The sequence below is a fragment of the Stegodyphus dumicola genome, chromosome 4, assembly GCF_044657685.1.
Source record: "Stegodyphus dumicola isolate Sdum_Otavi_A_Nest chromosome 4, ASM4465768v1".
In the NCBI taxonomy this organism is placed as follows: Eukaryota; Metazoa; Arthropoda; class Arachnida; order Araneae; family Eresidae; genus Stegodyphus; species Stegodyphus dumicola.
This window is the reverse complement of record NC_140771.1, coordinates 166,009,174-166,029,687: the sequence shown is the minus strand read 5'-3', so window position 1 is coordinate 166,029,687 and position 20,514 is coordinate 166,009,174. Positions and strand designations below refer to the sequence as shown.

The window sequence follows — 20,514 nt, the reverse complement described above, 5'->3', positions numbered from 1 at the left end:
TAGATATCCACTTAATTGACTCACTAATGCACAGTAATTCGGCTTGGAAAACACTGCATTCATTGGGAATTCTAAAGAGTTTGTATTCCAGTTCAGAACCATTATGGAAAACGACATAAGCTAATCCAACTCGATTATTAATTTTACTGCCATTTGTATAACACACAACAGGGAAATTATCATCAACAGAATTGTCATAAATTGTCATAAAGAACTGAAGTTGGAAAAAAAACTGTTTTGGTGACGTCATTCCACACACCTCCTCTATTCATACGGCCATTTTCGACTTAACCGATCACACCAGTTGGGAGTACTGCGTCATTGATTAAAAATGTGCCACTGCATTCTGCGGGAAAACATGTCTAATGTAAAAACCGAACAGCGAATCAACATCAAGTTTCTTGTGAAACTTAAGATATCAGCCACGGAAACATTTCAAGTTTGAACTGAGGCTTATGGAGATGAAACTCGTGCACGTGTGTTTGAATGCCATAAACGGTTTTCGGGGTAAAGGGACAAAGCACGCATGTCAAAGTTCAAGGCAATAATTAATTGTCTTCTTCGACATTAATGCAATTGTAATGATTGAGTGGGTTTCCAGTGGTCAGACAGTTAATCAACACTACTACACTAAAGTACTAAAGACTTCATGAAAAAATTAGGGAAAAAAGGCTACAGTTGTGGAGTGATGGATGGCTTTTGCACCATGACTATGCACCCGCTCACACGGCCTCTATCTCTCAAGCAGCGTCTGACCAGAAAAAACAATACAGGTGTTTCTTAATAATTCTTTTGTTTAATTTGTGAAAGCATAAGTAACGTGTTTTCGAACACCCTGTTTTAATATCGAGTGAATTTGTAAATATTATTGATTATTGCTAGCACAAAATAACATAATATGTGTTTAAATTATCTTTTATTGAACTGTAGATTATCCAGTTTATGTTACCCAGTTTTACAAGCTCAGTAAACTTCTAACTTGCAGGTTAGTTCTTGTTCTTCATTAAGAATGTTTCAATAAATTAGCATGTACAAGTAAAATAATTAATCGTGTTTTTTTTCTAAAATGATGAAACATTGTTTTATACACAAACAGACAATAATAATGACTGAAGCTGGGAATAAGCTGTACAAGAAATTATCTCAGTTGGGAGGAATATTTTAATGATTTTAAATTAATTCAGCACAATCCAATTAACTGTAGAAAATTATATAAAAAGTAAATAATAAATAAAAATATAAAACAAAAGAGAAATTCCCCAGCATAAAATAGAATAAGCAGAAGAGAAATGTTAAAGTGTATTTATTATATTTCCAAGGCCTTGTTTTGCTCCATATTAAGAAGCATAATGCATTCCGTTCCGTTCTGTTATGTAAAAGTCATATAACAAGAATTTATTGGGAAGTCTACTGAAATAATTCAAATCCTTCTAAAAACGCTATGGATTAACAGCAGAATTCAAATCCATTTTGCTCTTGCCCTAAAAATTTGATAAAAACAGCTGCAAGCTCTGTAAAGAACGAGAGTCTCTCTTTTTTATGGCCTTTGTAGCCTTTTGTGCTAGTTAATGAACTTATTATTTTATAGAAATAGTCCAATTTATGTCGCTTGTTATTTCACTTTAAAAAGGTGCTAATACCTTAATAATTTCAAACCAAGATTTTAACTATGTTTCCAGAATATTTTGCTTACTTTATTATTGCAATTTGTTTAATAAAGAAGAACGAAGACCTGATTTTAACAATGTAAATGCATGTTTTTTATCTTGCACTAATTTTTGACCTACGATTTGGTTTAAACTCCATTCATCGTTCCTCCTAGCCTTACATTTCATACAGCGATTTTCTCTTTGTATATCTTTTATACGTCTGCTGTGTCCCAAAATGGAGTATTTCATTATCTAGAATTTTAAACATTAGCCGCAGTAGTTCCTAGACGAAGTAACGGAATCCTGCTCGTCCTTTCATAAAACTGACAACAAAATTTGGGCATAATGACGTTGTGGCAGTTAAGTGAGATGGCACTTCTTTGAAAGATCTGCTCTTGTATGAAAGGGGAAGATGAGCTTCCTTCTGCGCCGAGTTATGACGACATAAAGGTCGTGCAAGCACCACATCAGCTGATAATGATGTGATTAGGAAAGGAGTGGATGACGACTGGACATTACTTCTTCCTTGCTGCTGGAAATTTTGTGGAGCTACTTCAAACATTTAATGATACCTTTTAAAAAAAAGCATGCAAATTTAGAAATACTTCCCGAACTTCCTAATTTGAACATTTCATTCATCTAAATAAAATGCTATTTTGGACATTTAAAATACATGGAAGAAGAATTTGAAGCATTCACTCTACCTCATTATAATTACAGAAACTGATAGAATGAAACAGAATAGTAGCATAAAAGATTTTGTGTTAATTAGTAAGATTAATCTGGGTAATGGCAAACCTTCTACTTCCAATTCATATAGACTTAAGAAATACCACAGCTAGGTTTAATCTTTCCCGTAACGTATATTTTCCTTAAATCAACGAACTTATTTATATTAAATTGAAACAGATGAAACTATAGAATAGAATTAATTAAGTTGCTACCAACTAACACAAGCTTATAAAAATTCGAAATTCGATTACACAGAATTCTAAACTTACAAATTGTAATTTCTTATACATGTTGTACAAATATAATGCAACAGGAAACTCGGCGATTAGAAAAACAACCATTTCTCCAGAGGAGTCTTCGCTCACCAGTGCCAGCAGAAAACATCGCAGCAAATACATAGCGAAAGAAAACAAGGCAAGGGCAAAACGTCGTTATAGAAAATATCGAGGGAGAGAAGAAAACAAGGAGAAAATATTGCAGTTCTTAAAATATCGTGGTACAAAACACCATTATCGAAAATAAACAGTTTAAAAATTTCGCAGTTTAAAAGTATTGTGGTTGAAATTATCGTAAATAAAGTACCTACAAATCATCACATGACTTAACAACACAGACATTAATAATCCGCATAATGTTTTGTGAGCGCAAGCAGGAATGAGGGATATTTTTATATTTTACATTTTTTAATTAAGCGATAAGATTTTGCTGAAAAAATAATGAAGTTTATGCATTCAAAAGCTGAAAATGAGGGGGGAAATAATAGGGAGACCGGAAAGCAATGTCGTTTCTGCGCATGTCGACAACAACATGCTAAGCGCAGAAGTGGAAGCAAATAAATGCCAAACATTCTTAACCAACCTTGGTCGACCATCCAAGAACATTTAAAGCAGATGGAAAAATAAGCAAAGCAGGTGTTTGAGTCCCCCATAATCTGTCTGAAAAGAGCAAAGCCAACCTATCCATCACATGCAATGCATTGCTTCGGCACCATACAGAACCATTTTTTGATCGTTCGATTAGTGGAAACAGAGAAATAAGTCCTACATGCTAATCCAAAACTCAAAAGGCAGTTTTAATAGGGTTTACAAAGGGTTTACATCCCGAAAGGCGCTTCTGGGTGTTTGGTGGAGTATTCGCGGATTTTTCATTTTGAATTGCTGAAACCTGGAAAAATTGTTAATGTAGACCTTTATTGTGAACAATTGGATCTAGTGAATCAATCTTTAGTCGAAAAATATCTGGCGATTGTCAACGGAAAAGGCGCCATTGTGCAACACGACAATGCAAGACTGCACTGTGCAAGACGAACACTGGAAAAATATAATGAATTGAGGTGGGAGGTACTGCCTCACCCACCATATTCGCCCGATATCGCACCCTTCGGATTTCCATTTATTTCGATCCCTACAACCTTTTCTTAGTGACAAAAAATTTGAAAATTTGGATGATGCCTAAAATGCTATCTCGAGATATTTTACTCAAAAACCAACTGATTTTTATCGGTCTGGGATTGAAATCGGCATACTAGATGGCAAAAGGTTGCTGATAACGAGGGTGATTATATTATTGATTAAAAATAAAAACTGGTTACCAGTTTATTTGTTTGAATTTAATGTAAGAAAGCGACATTACTTTCCGGTCCCCCTATTAATATTAAGTATAGCAGGTAATAGAATTTTAAATTTATATAGTTAACTAATAAAAGTCATAAATTAATTAATTTCATTTATAAAATATTAGTTGTAATTTTAATGAAAAATAATAAAAAAATATTATAAAAAGTAGTCAGTTTTCTGCTCAGTTTTTAAATGAAAATGTATTAGTTAATTCAAATATATAAAAGCAAAAGTATACTCATTTTATCTTGAGCTTACAAATCGTTATGCGAATACGCCTTTACAACTTTTAAAGACTGAAAATCTCTTGCCTGTGATGTTATCGTCATGCAATCACGAGTAGTGTATTTTTATGACGATGTATTCGATAACGATATTATTAAAATGAGAAGTTTTTGAATCGTTTTGTTTTCGAAGACAATGTTTCGCAGTTACCATGTTTTAGAACTGCTATGTTTTATCCTTGCTATCATTTCCCCCTCAACGTTTCGTACGACTTTTCAACCTCCTTGTTTTCTCAGCGACGTTTACGTCCTCATGTTTTCCCCATAATTTCGCTCACCTTTATATGTTCAATAATTAAGTTTAAATGATTCTTGCGACTTAGGTTATTTTCTATTCCTTTTAAAAATTACAGGTAGCAACATGACACTATGATGATTTACTACGCTATTTTCTTTCGAAACACTGAAGTACTCTTATGATGGCGTCATGACTTTCCATTTCTGGTGATGCTAGAATTGTAATTAGGATGGAGATGTGATAATCGTCATTATGGTGCAGAAAAAGTAGAAACAGAAATAAGGGATATACAGGAAAGTAGTTTTCCATTAGTTCTCCCTTTCGCCTATCTCCGTAATTTCTTCACCATTACTACACTCTGCCAGTTCGCCATCCTAACTGTAATTCAAAGCACGGTCAGATATGGATAACCATGCAGCCATCTTAAATATAAATAAATATTTTTCAAAGATAAATATTTTTTTTCTTTTACAGCCAGATTCCTATTGGTTAAGCATTCGTCAGGAATTGTACTAGAACCTATCAGAACTCTCTTCTATCCGATTACCGAAGATGGAGCCAAGGTGAGCAGTTGGGAAGGGAGATTCATATTGCATCTCTATACTGTATGGTGGTGGTGGTCAACCTTCGTTAATCATATACAGCAGAGAGGTTTTGTTCAGTATAAAAGAAAAAAAACAGAGAAGAGTAACATTAAAATTATCGTCTCAATCTCGTTGTTGGAAGACTTTCATGGAAATAAATGTAGGAATATAACTGTGAATTTCTCTGATGGTTCCCAATTAATGACGTTTTAGATATAATCTGCAAAACCCACAGCGAGTATCTGAATCATATTGTTTGGAGGCTTTACCTTGCAGAAAAGGCAAGCAGCATTTTTTTACATGAAAAAATAAAATTTTATCGATAATTTCAACAAAGAATGTTTCTTATTACTATTTCAGTATCTTGTTAATGCATTACAGTGGATTAGTTTATGGTGATTAGGCAATTACCAATATCATGATCTCTGAAAACTAAGTCTATCAGATTAAACATAGATTTATTTATATGGTAACGGTAAGTCTCTAAAATAAAGTAGCGGCTCGGTGGAACTCAAATATATTAGGCAACTGCGCGTCATATAATTATGAATCAACTAAACTCCTTTTCTGGGGTTTTAGTAGAGTAATAAGTCCATTATAATATGAAGTTTTTATGTTGTGGATTTGTTGAAGTATTTTTACTTTACTTTTAGAAACTGGGCAAATGAGAGGCAAATGATTCACACGTCTGAAGTGAACAAGAAGGAGAGATAGACTATATATAATGCGCGATGTTTTTATATTTCGTATAAATGTAGATAAGAATGCGCACTTCTGCTTAAAATGATGAAATGCATATGTATGGTTCTAGTTTACATTTCAAAATTTAAGTCTCAGTGTGTGAAATAAAGCGTCATCTCTAGTAGATAACGCAAAATAGTCTATTAATTATCTAAATCAGGGGTATATATATATATCAATATACAGTTTAAAAAAATTAAAACGAGTTAAAACGTATATTGGCGTAGATTTTAAATAAAACCATTTAAATATAACCTGAGTTTTATTTAAAATATAAGCTAATTTAAGATTTTTTTTTGTTTTGCATATCAAACGATGTCCCTCCTCAAACACACATTTAATGCGGAAAGTCTTGTCCTGACAAAATCAATTCCGTATACAAGATTATACCTTACTTCGAAAATTGATAGACAATCTGAATGGGAAAAATTTAGAAGTAGCCTTATCAAATGCTGCCACTGCTTAAAACCTAAGACCTCCATTTTATCTTCCATGAGCCTTCGAGCATTCCTTTCCTTTATTCACATTTTAAAAGATTATTTATTAAAAGTTTCCTAAAACAAATTAATTCTTTCAGCGTGTTGTCATTTCATTAAGAAAAGTCTTCCCCTTTATTCCCAAATGTAATACATCTGCTATTGATATATACATTAAACAACTTAGTGTAATGAAATAACATTTAAAAAATTTCATTCATTATTTTAGTTTTTAAGAATGCATCTAACGATATAAATTGAAACCATTTAAGATAAAATATATACAACAGAAAATGTTTAAGACAGCTTATTTGATTGATTAAAGGGACTCCTATTTTAAATTTTAATGAGGTTCCATCTATTTTATTCGTCTTCAATTTTTGAAAAATTATAATGCTAAACCCTTCTTTAAAATTTAACTGAAAATCTCCAGTTAGCAGTTTTCCTGCTTTTTTGATTTTCTATAGTTTACTTTCCACTAACTGTGTTCTGGAACAAGAGATTACTTCATTTTTATCCACATTTTAAAAGACTATTTATTACAAATTTTCGAAAGCAAATCAATTACTAAATATTTAAGAATGGTAACAAAAATACTTAAGAAGAAAAATCACAAATTGCAAAAAGGGAAGTTTTAATGCAAGAATTTATAAAATTAAGATAACGAAAGTATTATAAACCCCTATATTAACCTAGGCTTACTACCAATATAGATATCTTCCACACAGAAGTTATCTGAAGTACATTTTGGAGAAACAGAGCAGTAGTGTAAAAACGAAAATAGTAAATCCCAAAATAGCTGTATGTCACATCCAGGCAGAACAAATAAATAACGGCTTTTCATTTTGGCAACAAAATCGCCAGTTTGGATGAAAGATTACCCACCACGAGAATATTTCCCATTGAGAAAAGATACAACGGTAAAATAAAAAAGATTGAAGCAGAAAAGGTAAAGATAAAACAATGTCCGTGACTGGATGACGAAACCTATTTTTTATGCTTAAGGGCTAAACTTACGGAATAAATGTGAGATAACGTAAATCAAAAGTATTTGTAATATGGCTGAAAATGTGTCATTTTACGATGCTGAGATTTTGATGGTTTCCAATACTTACGAAAGAAGTTGCACATAAAATCGATAAAGTTCTTCATTTACGCTTTCATGAACTTAATTCGGTGTTTTATGCTTGACATTTTTCCAAATCCTTTCCTGTTTGTGAACAAAAAAGTTCTGGTAATAAAAACTGCTCTAAGCAGAATAACATTAAAAGTGCTTTTACATGCATACTACCATAAAAATTCCAACATCTACGTGAGGAATAAATTCGCATTTCATGAACACTAAAATATTCGTATAAATCTTTATTAGAGAAGCCTTTTTACTTTGTTCTCTTGCTTTAGAAAATGTATAGAACGTTACTTTACGTCACCGTTGATATAAATTGCGGCCTATGATCATATTCTCAAATGATGAGTCCAGTAGCGAAGATTCTAAAAATTATTTGGCGCACGTGGACGACATGTTAGATTTACTAACATTTTCGGGAAAGTTATTAGTGAAGAGGCGGTGTAGACCTGGATGGATGTAGATAATTCTGTTTCCTTCACACTATTTCAGGATGACGACACAGTAATAGGAAAAGTACTGAGAAATTAGAAATAAAGGAATAAAAGGAAGGTGAAGAAGAAATTCGTATGCAAAGAAAGGTGTACGTGGGAAGGTGGTGACGATGGATCATAGACTTTCATAATATTTGCCAGCTAAATGTCGATAATATGTTAGTACATGATGTTATAAAGCTTCATATTTTAAACAGCAAATTTGTAAAACTGCAGCAAATAGGTATTCCAAGTTATATGCGATTACACTAAGAAACTAGTAGCTTTCATGTGGTAATAACTATTAAATATTGCTTTCTTGTACTTTTTTGAAATACGAAATCATTGAGTGTATCTTTTAATTTTAAATTATTTGTATGAATTTTAATGTTATTTATTTGATTGTGGCCGACAGATAATGCTGCAATTTCTACAGATGGAATCACAAAAAACAAGTAACTTCTGAAATTCATATTCAGTTATCTGGAAAAACCTCTTATCCAGGATTGAAGTTTCCCTAATCCTTATTTTAGGTCGTCTTTTTACAAGAAAAACCGGCTGCTAGTAAATACCTATATTAGCATAGTCTTAGTAAGTTGCTAAACACTGTAAATGTTATATACTTTACTTACAACAGTAATCGAAAATAACCAAATAAAATGTCTGAAAAGAAGTAGAATCAAATAAGTAATTAAACTTTTTATTCAAATGCCATCACTTTTCGGTAATTCACAAAGCTACACACAAATAATAAGAAGTACATTACATGATAATAACTGCGTTATTTAACGTATGTTCTGTTACTTAAATGTTTCTAATAGTGTATCGGACACGTTGAAACTATACATGAGCTGTGGAAAATCATAATTTAGTGCAGCGCACATTAATGAATTGTTCAAGTAAAGAAACCCAGAGTCATACATCATACTTTAAACATAATTCTCATCATCAGAACTCACCACAATATGCGTAGAAGATGGAATTTCTTTCATAATATAACACTGAAATATATCTTGATTTGACAAGTATTAATGCTTTATATCTTTATGGTTGCTTACATTTCCCCATTGTGAATGGCGCTATGTAAAGTCTTCAAGCATTTATGAGTAAATATTTTGGCGGATTTCAGCATTTAGTTTGTTTCGTGATAAAAATTATTAAAACAGGCTAAGTGTTTGTACATTTTCTGGTAGCATAGAACAATTTGTAAATGTTTTTGGTTATATAAATGTGAGTAGCAGGAGCGCGACAACTCAACGCAACTAACGGCATTGCAGTGAGACGAAGGATGGACGATGGAAGTGAATGAGAACAGTCATGTTTTCTTCGACTGAGACGTATTAATAGATGGCGAAGCTGTTAACTTCTCAATTATAACTCTTTTTTCATTTGTAAATACTTATCACTGTATCTCCATCAATAACTAAATAAATACTTAGTCACCTAAATGTGTGTCGTCAGCGTAGAAATCCCCTAGACGCCGAGTTTACATAAATACGTCATTTGTCTACTACATTTTGTTAAGTTTGTGAAGTTCCACATTTCCATATTTGGAATAGTAATTATTAGCATTTTCAATTATTGTGAAACTCTTCATATTAGTCTTCATTCAGTATTAGTTTGAAAACGAGATAAATGGGAAACATGACTTAGAATGAAAAGCTAGATCTGTTTTGGCTCCACAAAATCGTTTCTGAATTTTGATTTTAAAAAATACAGTAAACGTTTCTAATTCCAAAACTATATAGCATGGTTAGGTGTAAAGTTCTTGATGCTTTGTAAATTAAGATAAAAGTTGTAAATTAAGACAGACTTGCTCCTTTTTTAAAGAGATAATTTTTACGAAATGTCTTTAAATAATGTTTAACTGAGACTTGTTAATATTTTTTCTAATTACTGTTCTCTGCTTAGATCAAGAGTTATATGCATTTCTATTCAGAATCTCGTCTGTTAGCAACAAAAATACTTCCCAGAAATCTGAGTTTGAAGACTTAATAACTTAAACATATCCATGGACGGATCGAAGCTTTTAAAAATACGTTCGGTGGTGTAAAGTCATTGACAGTTTTAGAGGAGAATAGAGCATATAGCTCTATGTTTTGAAGAACCTATATGTTGGAACTGAAGTGATGAAAGTTTCAAAGATTTATGCAGATGCACAGTAATAGTTATAAAGGATTTCGAAAGATTGACAAGATCCATTCTTTGAAATTTAAAGAATGATTTTTAAAATAACTCAAATAAGAATGTTTAAAAAGACAAAATAAAAAGAAATACGAAGCTTCATAGCCGTCGTTATAACACAAAAGTAAAATGTTACAAAATCAGAAGAAAATACTATATTGATAGAATGAACTCTTTTTGTTTCCTCAAAATGAGTTTTCTTTTTATATTTAGGAAAATTTTTCTGGAATTCTATCCATAAAAAACATTAAATTGTATTTCGTAATGTTACGCCTCTGAATGTATTGAGTGAACACATTTAAATTACCTTCGAAAAAATTATTGAGAGTCTGAATTTGCTTAAAACTAAAATTTTTATAACTTGAGTTAAACTTTTTTTTTTCAAATTTCTTAACTTTACTTGATAGAAAAAAAGGTTCACTTAAATTTGTGATATATCTGCAAATATGGATACAAAGTTGAAGTGATTCTACGCATAAAAATTAAATTGGAATGATGATTAAAAGAATTCAAAGAAAATTGCGCTTAGTTTTCAAAATTTATTCTCTGTTCTTTTAGAAATTATTATTTAGTTGCAGTTCATCTTTCTTTATGATATTTTTTTTTCATTTTACCCTAATTTAGGGTTATTTCGCAAAACAAAACGTTTTTCTCATGCCACTTTTATTTTTTTCCTTTCCAAGGGTAATATGCAAGACACAATTTTAGCTTTAATTTGTACTATCTCTTTAAGCGCCTAACTTTTTTTACCCCATTATTTTAGTATTCTAAAAACAGTAATATGCTTGTAATAAATCTTTTTGAAGTGCTTTAATTCAAAATTTATCTCTGACATATTATTCTTGTGCAAATCTTAACGTTCTTCTCATGATTTACACTGCTAACATGAGGGTTTTCGCCTTTTCTCTGTCGTGATTTCAAGTATGTGAGTATAAGAAAAGTAAGCTAATAATTACGGGTTACGGAATAACTATGGAATTGATATTCTTGCACCTATTTAGGTGTGCATGTTTGAAGAATGCAATGCTAAAAATAAAGAGTGTTTAGTTGGCCATAACTGGCCACTTAAGAAAACCATCCAACTCTCGTCATCGTCGTCTACGACAAAATGAAAAAAAAAAAAAAAAAAAAATGCCCTAAGTTTCCTTTTCCCGTCTCATGCTAAAATTTTCTTCTGGTCACTAAAGTGGTTTTTAAAGGGGAATTGTATCTCATTCCACCGTTTGTGCCCAGTACAAAAAAAACTGTTAAAATACAGAAGAAAATTCTACTTTTACATTCATTTGTATTAATTTTAAAGGGAAAAAAAACCATTCCAGTGCACATGACTTGACACTTCATTTCGACATCAAGAATAAGGAAATATAATATGCCATCTCAGTAAAGGAAGTTCCAAAAAAATATTACGTCAGTAGAAAAGAAAAATCTGAAAATAATCCCTATAGCTTTTTATTTACGTTCAAAAAAATTTCGCTCTTTGAAATGGAAATTTTGCGCATGCCTAGTCTGTAAATGTCGCTGATAAATGCTGATGCGAAATTCTAGAAGCGTGGGGTGTTCATTCAACTCTGCCAGTGTACTTAATTTCCGGGCGAGCAGTAAAGAGACAACTTTGAATGTGACCTATGACCTGACAGTTATCTTAATGAGAAAGGGTTGAACGAAAGTTTAGATATCATAATGGCTTTACACGTAGTGCAATCAGAAAATCAATATACAGTCCCACATTATCTGCAAGCACTAAACAGTAAGCAGGATACTATTATTCGCCAAATAATTATTCATTATCAACAAAAATGCATTTATACGATTAATTTACAGCAGTATATAGAAAAAAGTTTTCTTTCTTATTTGATATGTCAGAAATTGCCTATACTATTGTCATCTTGGTGCGTTTAAAAAGACTTTCGTAAGATAGCATGAAAATGAAATTAAGCGTGCTATACAGTTTCCTCCAAATTTTAAATTAATGTTATGCGTGTTTTTTGAATTTACCCTTTATATTTTCCTAAGTTACCAAAAGGTACCCTACTAATTTACCATAACACCAGAATACTCTTACCACAGAAAAATACTAGTAACATTAAAGTTGAAAATTTTGCGTTGTGTTTATTCCGGATTAACCCTTAAAATCCATTTGAGTAAAGACTGGTAAAAATCATGAGCACACAAAATAAATTAACCATTGATTGATCTAAAAAAAATTATTTATTTAACTCTTATTGCAAATTTTTATATATATATATTATCCATTACTTGGAAAATCAAAATATATTCAACAAATTTTGTACTATTGTTTTACAAATCAAACTATTACTGAGTGATTATTTCTTTAACATTAGTCTTTAAAATCTCTATTATAGTTACTTTTGCAATCATGTAAACATACCAAAAATAAACTATAAATTAATGAACAGTACCCTCCCCGCGGAGGAAAAAAAAATATAAATTTTAACAAGTTACACCTTCCACTTCACACAGAATAATCAATACAGAAGAAATATTATTGCAGTCAATGCCATCCAACAAAAAAAAAAAAAAAAAAAAAAAAAAAAAGTTATTGCACATAATAATTTTTATTATTTTTCCATTTGAATAATAAAGTATTGTTTAACCGGATAAAAGTTAAGTAGTTTGTAAGGATATTAAGTTTTACTAATGTTTATTTTATTTTAAATCTTTACTATCACTTCTTATTTTCTACTTCCGGCCAGAATTAAAAGCTTTAACTTATTTATGCAAATTTGTCTGGCGAACGCCAAGTACTTAAGTTGTGGCTTTTTGCCAAGCGAAAGAGAGAGGAAGGAATTAGTCGAAGCAGGCCGCTTGCTTTAGGAGTTTTACTCGGTTGCTGGTTGCACTTCCAGGCCAGAGGTTTAATCCTCTTAATAATTTTAAACGTATTGTAGTGTTAACAGTTCTCTGTACTACATACGGCTTCCTGTTAATATACGGCCAATCTTCCACGTAGGCCCTTGTTTATTATTCCAAAGTTAAGTTAGAGTTTAGTTAATATTTTTATATTCTTACGTTCAGACCACAAGTGGTTGGTCTCTGTATTCCGAAGTCCGGAAATTATTGTAAAGAGTGAAAAAAAAAGGGTTTCGTATACCCTTTATGTGTATCTTGTCTACTTCGCACTTTTATTGAACATAGCTTTAGTAAGCTCCCTGTTCCGAGTCAGGTTTTTGAATGTTCCCAAAGCAAGTAAGGCGGAACATTGAACCTGATAGTGGCGCCCGACGAAAAAGAACAACCATGGCCGAGTTTCAAGAAGAACCTGTGCTTCCTGCAGAAGCGGCTCAGAATCCAGAAATGCCAGCTTCCGCCCTGGAAGGATTTGGGTACGTCGTCCAGACCATGCGCGCAGCGATGAAACCAGAAGCAACATTTAATGGAAACTCACCGTTAACCAGTTTTTTGGAAAAACTAGATGACCACTTCATGATGTATCCCGTGCATGAGTTCCAAAAATTCACCTTAGCTACCAGCGCTTTGAGGGGCCAAGCGCTTAATTGGTTCAAATGCATAGGCAGAAGTCTCTTGGGTCAAGCGGGAAGTCCCACCTATAATTACGAAAATTTCAAGACTGCTTTAGTAAAAGCCTTCCCTGTCGTAAGGGATCGTGCGAAATTAGAAACGGAACTTTTCAGCATATACCAGAAACGAATTGAAAATCTCTCAAGCTAAGAAAAATTCACGTCTTCAAACTCTTGTATGGAAACCGTCCAGATCCTGACATAATTCAAGTGATTTTGCCGAGGTTACTTCCCCAAGTACAAGACTTTATTGAATTAAGGAATCCGACTACACTGGAAAAGTTATTTGAGCTAGCAATCCAGTTTGAAAGTAGAAGAACGGCGGACATTGAAAGAAGACGCCAATATGAACAACGAAACCAATTTGGTGAGCCAAGACCACAGCAAAGTCAAGCACACCCCTACGGAAGCAAAGCGAATCAGTGGGCAAGGAAACCCGAGCATCCAAAAACAGCCGGCGAACGTCGACAGTTCAATAGCAATCCAGGAAAAAAGTCTCAAGGCCAGTGGAAAAAGAAGGAAAGCATGGAAAGAAAAAAAGATTTAAACTAAAACGGATTTCTGCTGACGGGAGGGTGCGGAAATACGTTCGTATCAAGGACGAACAAGTAAAGGTTATGTTTTTTATAGTAAAGAATCTGCAAGCACATATTATCTTAGGGATAGATTTTCTTTCAGAGGCAGAAGCAACACAAGATTTTAATGAAGCGTCCCTTAAGCTGACGATGAAACCAGTTCGACAAGAAAAAACGGAACTGCCAATGTTAATCCTTGACCACCTGCCTAAGGAAGAGCAACAAAGAATCCGACAAGTGGTAAGTGATATTGCTTCGTTATTTAGTGATATTCCAGGATTTACTCAAGTTACTAACCATAGTATTGACACCGGAGATTCAATGCCAGTTCGCCACAAAGCATACCGGTATGATAAGAATAAAGAAAAAATTATAGAATGGCACATTAGCGATATGTTACGTAAAAAGATCATAACGCCTATCTCAACTAGTTATGCTAGCCCGGTGGTTTTATGTAAGAAAAACAATGACTATCCATTAACACATCCAAAAAGGTGGCGTTTCGCGATTGACTATCGTAAATTAAACTCCATAACTAAATATCCGGTATATCCGTTACCTATTATTGAAGAAATTCTAAGGAACATAACGTCTATCAAATACATGACGACTTTAGACTTAAGGACTGGTTATTTTCAAATAGGGGTTAAACCGGAGGACGTGCCTAAGACTGCTTTTATAACCAAGTCTGGCACTTATGCATTCCTGCGTATGTCGTTTGGCCTTTCAGGGGCACCGGCAACATTTCAGCGATGTATGGACATTGTGCTAAGGCCTGTTCTTGGAAAGTCCACATTTATCTATTTAGATGATATCATTATTACTAGTGATAATCTGGACCAACATGTACAGGATTTAAGACAGGTGTCTTCATTATTAAATGATGCCGGTCTAAAAGTTAATGTCGAAAAATGCAAATTTGCAGCCCCTGAATTAAAATATTTAGGTTACAAAATATCTCAGAAAGGAATCGAGACAGACGAATCAAAAATAATCGCTGTACAAAAGTATCCGCCGCCAAATACGGCGAAGAAGCTCTCTTCTTTTTTAGGACTTTGTTCATATTATAGGTCCTTTATAAAAGATTTTGCAGCTATTGCTGAACCATTGTTAAAACTAAAAAGCAAAAAGGCAAGATTCTCGTGGACGGCCGAAGCCAATAGTGCTTTCGAAAAATTAAAGCAAGCATTAACGCAAGCCCCTGTGTTGAAATTTCCTGAAAACGATGAGAATTTAGAAATTTCAGCGGATGTTTCGGATTATGCGGTAGGAGCGGTACTTTCGCAAAATCAGCAGCCCGTAGCATTTTTTACTCGAACTTTAAATCAAACACAAAGAAATTATTCCGCGATTGAGAGAGAGGCACTTGCAGTTCTGTTAGCAGTACAAAAGTTCCGAGTTTATTTTGGAAGGGCGCCAATAACAGTGTATTCTGATCATGCGGCGGTAACTAGATTGTACTCAGGGAAAAACTTCTCCCCAAGGTTAATAAGATGGGCACTCAAGCTACAAGAATATAATCTGGTAATCAAGCATACCCCCGGAAAGGAAAATATCGTAGCAGATGCCCTGTCCCGAATAAAAATAGATGAAGAAGGTAATACTGTAAAGGTGGCAATGCTCACAGCATGTACAATATATTCCTGAGAAACTGTAATAACCGAACTGGGTATAGATCCTGAGTTTGGAAACATGAGTATTTAAAGGATCCTGAAAATTTTAACCACCAAGATATTGTGGCGATAAGAAATAGGGCGGCCCATTACGAACTAATAGATGGTCTATTATTTTATACAAAAACTACAAATTCCAACAACGAATTTTGACTTGTTATCCCAGCTAGTCTTAGATTAAATATCCTGCAGGAGTTACACGACAGCCCATTAGCTTCTCATGCTCGTATTCGAAAAACTATCCAACGCGTACGCGAGGCAGTCTATTTTCCTGAACTGCAAAAGTTAACAAGGGCGTATGTCCAGTCCTGCCCAACATGTCAAGCAGTTAATTATATTAATTTCCGCCCGGCCGGGTTTCTAAATAGTATTAAATCCTTTTTTCCAAATGAAATAATTGGCATCGATTTATTGGGCCCATTCCCAAAAAGTCAGTTAAATAAAAGTCGCTATCTCCTTGTTATGGTTGATCATTTTAGTAAGTGGACCAAAATTGTTCCCTTAAAACGAGCCTCCGCGAAATTAGTTACTGATTCTATTTTAAATAAATATATTTTAAAATACGGAGCGTCCCTAAAAGTTATATCGGATAATGGTCCTCAATTTGTAAATAATATATTTGAAGACATGTGCCAAAAACTGGGCATACGTCATTTAAAAATGGTCCCGTATCGGCCGCAATCAAATATAGTGGAAAGGGTCAATAGAAATATAGTGAAAATTATCCGTAGTTATGTTAAAAATTTTCATAAAAGCTGGGATAACTATGTCAATGAATTTGCTTTCGCCCTTAGGACCGCAAAACATGATACAACGGGCAAAACTCCTGCTGAGTTATTTTTAGGCAGAAAGATTATAACGCCGTTAGATAAATTATTTTATGTTCAACAAAGAGCCCCAGAATTTAAAATGGATGATATGGAAAAATTAATTAAAGAAGCAAAAAAGAACACTGAAGAAGCACAAAGAAAACAGAAGCTCTATTATGATTTGAAACGACGGGGAGTAACTTATAAAGTAGGAGATGAAGTATTAAAAATTAAGCATTCACTTTCTTCCGCACCAGAAGATAAAACTGCCAAATGTTTTCCACGATTTGAAGGACCATATGTCATAGAAACAATAACTCATGCTGTAGTGGTGTTAAAAGCCAGGAATGGTGAAACATGCTCCGCAAACATTGACCAAATAAAACCATGCTATGACCGTAATAAAATGCAAATATTTAAAGATCTTTTGCAGGATCCGGCACGGCAAGCACTGCAGGCACAACCTACAGAGGTGGAACAACGACAAGCACAAGGACAAGCCATTAGGAGCCAGGAGCAATTGAAAAGAAAGTTTCCACGTTGGAAAATTGAAGGTAACAAGAAAAAGAAGCCGTTCCACCGACCAGAAAAGAGAGCACACGACCATCCCCAGAATGAAGAAGGGAGAAGTACGACGAATGCAAAGAGAGCCAGGAGAAATAACGGCAACTATAACCCGGCTCCCAAACGGAAGATCTACTCATCGGACAGGACTCTACGCAGCAAATGTCGCCGAATTGCGGAAGGACCAACAGCGGCGGAGGAAAAGATACAAGGAAAATTTGAACGGCCAGCAACGAGATCCAAGCAGGAGCGAGAGAGAAGTGTCCCGGTTCCGCCAAGACCAGCGGCCATCAAACGGCCAAGACCACAGGCAGAGTCGAAAAAGAAGGTATTCAAGGGTGACCGAACTGGAGGGAAAAGAAAGCTTCTAGAGGAAGGCACTGAAGGGCGAGCCCTTACAAGAAGGAAGATAAATCAAACTAGAATCTTCGCTACCTTCCAGGACTGGGCAGAGAAAAGAATTTCCGAATATCACAAAGATAAGTAAAACTTAATGTTACTTTGCAAACTTAAGTTAATCTTTCATTCTTACTGCAAGTGGCAGATTTCAAGACGTTTTACCACATGTGAGGTCTACCTTTATCGCCAAAAAGGCGAGAAATGAGTTGTTACCTATTTTGGTATTATGTTTTTCAATTACTCGCGAGTAAAACTAAAGTTGATGTATAATAGGAATGTGTAAATACTTGAATATTGTAAACGTTATTGTATAAATTTTATTTAAAACATTCTGGCAAGAAAGAAGTTTTAGTCTGAAAGACTTTTGAAATGTAGTATTTCAATGTAGAAGAATTGGCACTTGCTTGGAAAAGAATAGAAGTTAACAATGTACTACTAATGTATGTTTTAAATTGCGTAAAATTAACGGCATGTTAATATGTTCTTATATACAATGTAAACTGTTATTTTAAATGTTAAGAAATACTGTGATATGGTAAAAGTGAAAGAATGCCAAGAATTTTAAATTTATTCGTGTGACTGAAAAAAGAGCCAAATTATTGTGAATATGTGTTAAAGGTCGAATGAATGTAGTTAGGCTCTCTGACGCTACACTTCAGAGTTAGCCACTTTCAAAATAGTACCTCAGGCTTTAGAGATGAAGATAAGGTGTGTTACGAGGTCTTGTTATGTTGAATTTTAACACGTTAGTGTTTTGATTGTATGCGGGAGTGTTGAACACTATTACATAAACACATTCGTGTTTGATGTTTTCTTTTACAACACATGTCAGAGAGCACGGGGAGAGAATTAAATAAAGTCATGAATGAAATAAGAATGTTAAGAAAAATATAAATATTCATGTTACTTGCCATTTAATTGTGTAACATTTCATTAAACTAGTTTTCCTTCCAGATCTCTGGAAGGAACCAGATTTGAACTAAAAGCTCCTGTTTAGATGCAGTACAGATGAAAAGCGATTGTCCATCGAGCTGATAATGTAAAAACATTTTTTTTTTTTTTTAAAATTTCTAGTTTCTAGTGAGAAATGTTTGTAAAAGATAGGCCTCGCGTTAGATTCTAGAGCTAAAAGTTTTCAACAAGGTCGTTTTAGACCTCAGTTTCAAACTAATTAACTCTGGCGGGAAGTATGTAAGGATCTTAAGTTTTACTAACGTTTATTTTATTTTAAATCTTTACTATCACTTCTTATTTTCTACTTCCGGCCAGAATTAAAAGCTTTAACTTATTTATGCAAATTTGTCTGGCGAACGCCAAGTACTTAAGTTGTGGCTTTTTGCCAAGCGAGAGAGAGAGGAAGGAGTTAGTCGAAGCAGGCCGCTTGCCTTAGCAGTTTTACTCGGTTGCTGGCTGCTTTCCAGGCCAGAGGTTTAATCCTCTTAATAATTTTAAACGTATTGTAGTGTTAACAGTTCTCTGTACTACATACGGCTTCCTGTTAATATACGCCCAATCTTCCACTTAGGCCCTTATTTATTATTCCAAAGTTAAGTTAGAGTTTAGTTAATATTTTTATATTCTTACGTTCAGACCACAAGTGGTTGGTCTCTGTATTCCGAAGTCCGGAAATTATTGTAAAGAGTGAAAAATAAAGGGTTTCTTATACCCTTCCTGTGTATCTTGTCAACTTCCCACATTTATCAAACATAGCTTTAATAAGCTCCCTGTTCCGAGTCAGGATTTTGAATGTTCCCAAAGCAAGTAAGGCGGAACATTGAACCTGATAAGTTTTGTTATTACAATTCAACAAACAAAGTAAATCCCTGAGAGGAGCAAAAATGCTCAGATACTGGTACTATTACAAATCAATTTTCACCATGAAGAAAACTCCAAAAACATTCAATTAAATAATTTCATGAAGAACTTATTTTTCTTTTCTAATTAAGTTAAGTTACAATAATTTTAAAAAATAATCTTTAAATTCTTAGTCAATTTAATACTTTACTTCAACTCAACAAACAGAATTAATTCCCTAACCATTAACTAATAGAAAAGAGAAAAAATACAAATCACTTAGCTGAAACTTCACAGGAGCCTGGTTGGCGAGTAAGAGGCGGTGGAACTCCAAACCAATTTCTTGAAACCAACTGTTGACACACCAAAAGAGACGTTAGGAAAACGTTCCTGTGGCTACGGACACGGAATTTCTTGAAATAGTATTTTTAAAAATTTTCGAGTCCCAAAAGTCTAATAGAAAAGTTCTTGAATGCTATGGCCATGGAATGTCCTTAATTAGAAGCTTTAAAATTTTCTTGAAAAAAAAACGCACTGAATCGATGCTGAAGTTGAAGATCATACATTTTTAAGAGCTATTATCGATGCTGAAGTTGAAAATCATACATTTTTTAAGAGCTATTGCTGAAGTTGAAGATCATACATTTTTAAGGGCTATTATCGATGCTGAAGTTATTCAGAAGTTGCAGATCAAACATTTTTAAGTGCTATTATCGATGCTGAAGTTATTCAGAAGTTGCAGATCAAACATTTATACGAGCTATTATCGATACTGAAGTTATTTACAAATTGCAGATCATACATTTTTAAGTGCTGACGGATCTATCTATGCTGACGGAATTCACTTGATAGAGATGCCGAACATTTTCTCGGGCCGAAGGCCACGAGAAACGGCTACTTAAGCCAATTCATTTAAGTAAAACTCGAGAAGCAACGGCCTAACCAGAGCCCTACCACACTTTTCATTCTCTTGAACATGATTCCAAACAAATTCAGCTGTCCGCCAGCACAACTTCACGGCAAGTGAAAACAGTCAAAAATAGTGTCAAAAAGTGTGC

At 33.7% G+C, this 20,514-nt stretch overlaps 1 protein-coding gene and 1 long non-coding RNA gene across 2 annotated transcripts in view; one reads left to right on the top strand and one right to left on the bottom strand.

The window, feature by feature from the left end:
• The window catches only part of LOC146997747 (uncharacterized), a 102,983-nt gene extending 97,596 nt beyond the window's left edge, over positions 1-5,387 (top strand). Inside the window, exon 3 of the long non-coding RNA XR_015040523.1 lies at positions 4,994-5,387. This is a non-coding gene — a long non-coding RNA (uncharacterized LOC146997747). The remainder of the gene's footprint in view (positions 1-4,993) is intronic.
• The window catches only part of LOC118187957 (glycerophosphocholine cholinephosphodiesterase ENPP6-like), a 275,565-nt gene that overhangs the window by 188,422 nt on the left and 66,629 nt on the right, over positions 1-20,514 (bottom strand). The window lies entirely within an intron of this gene.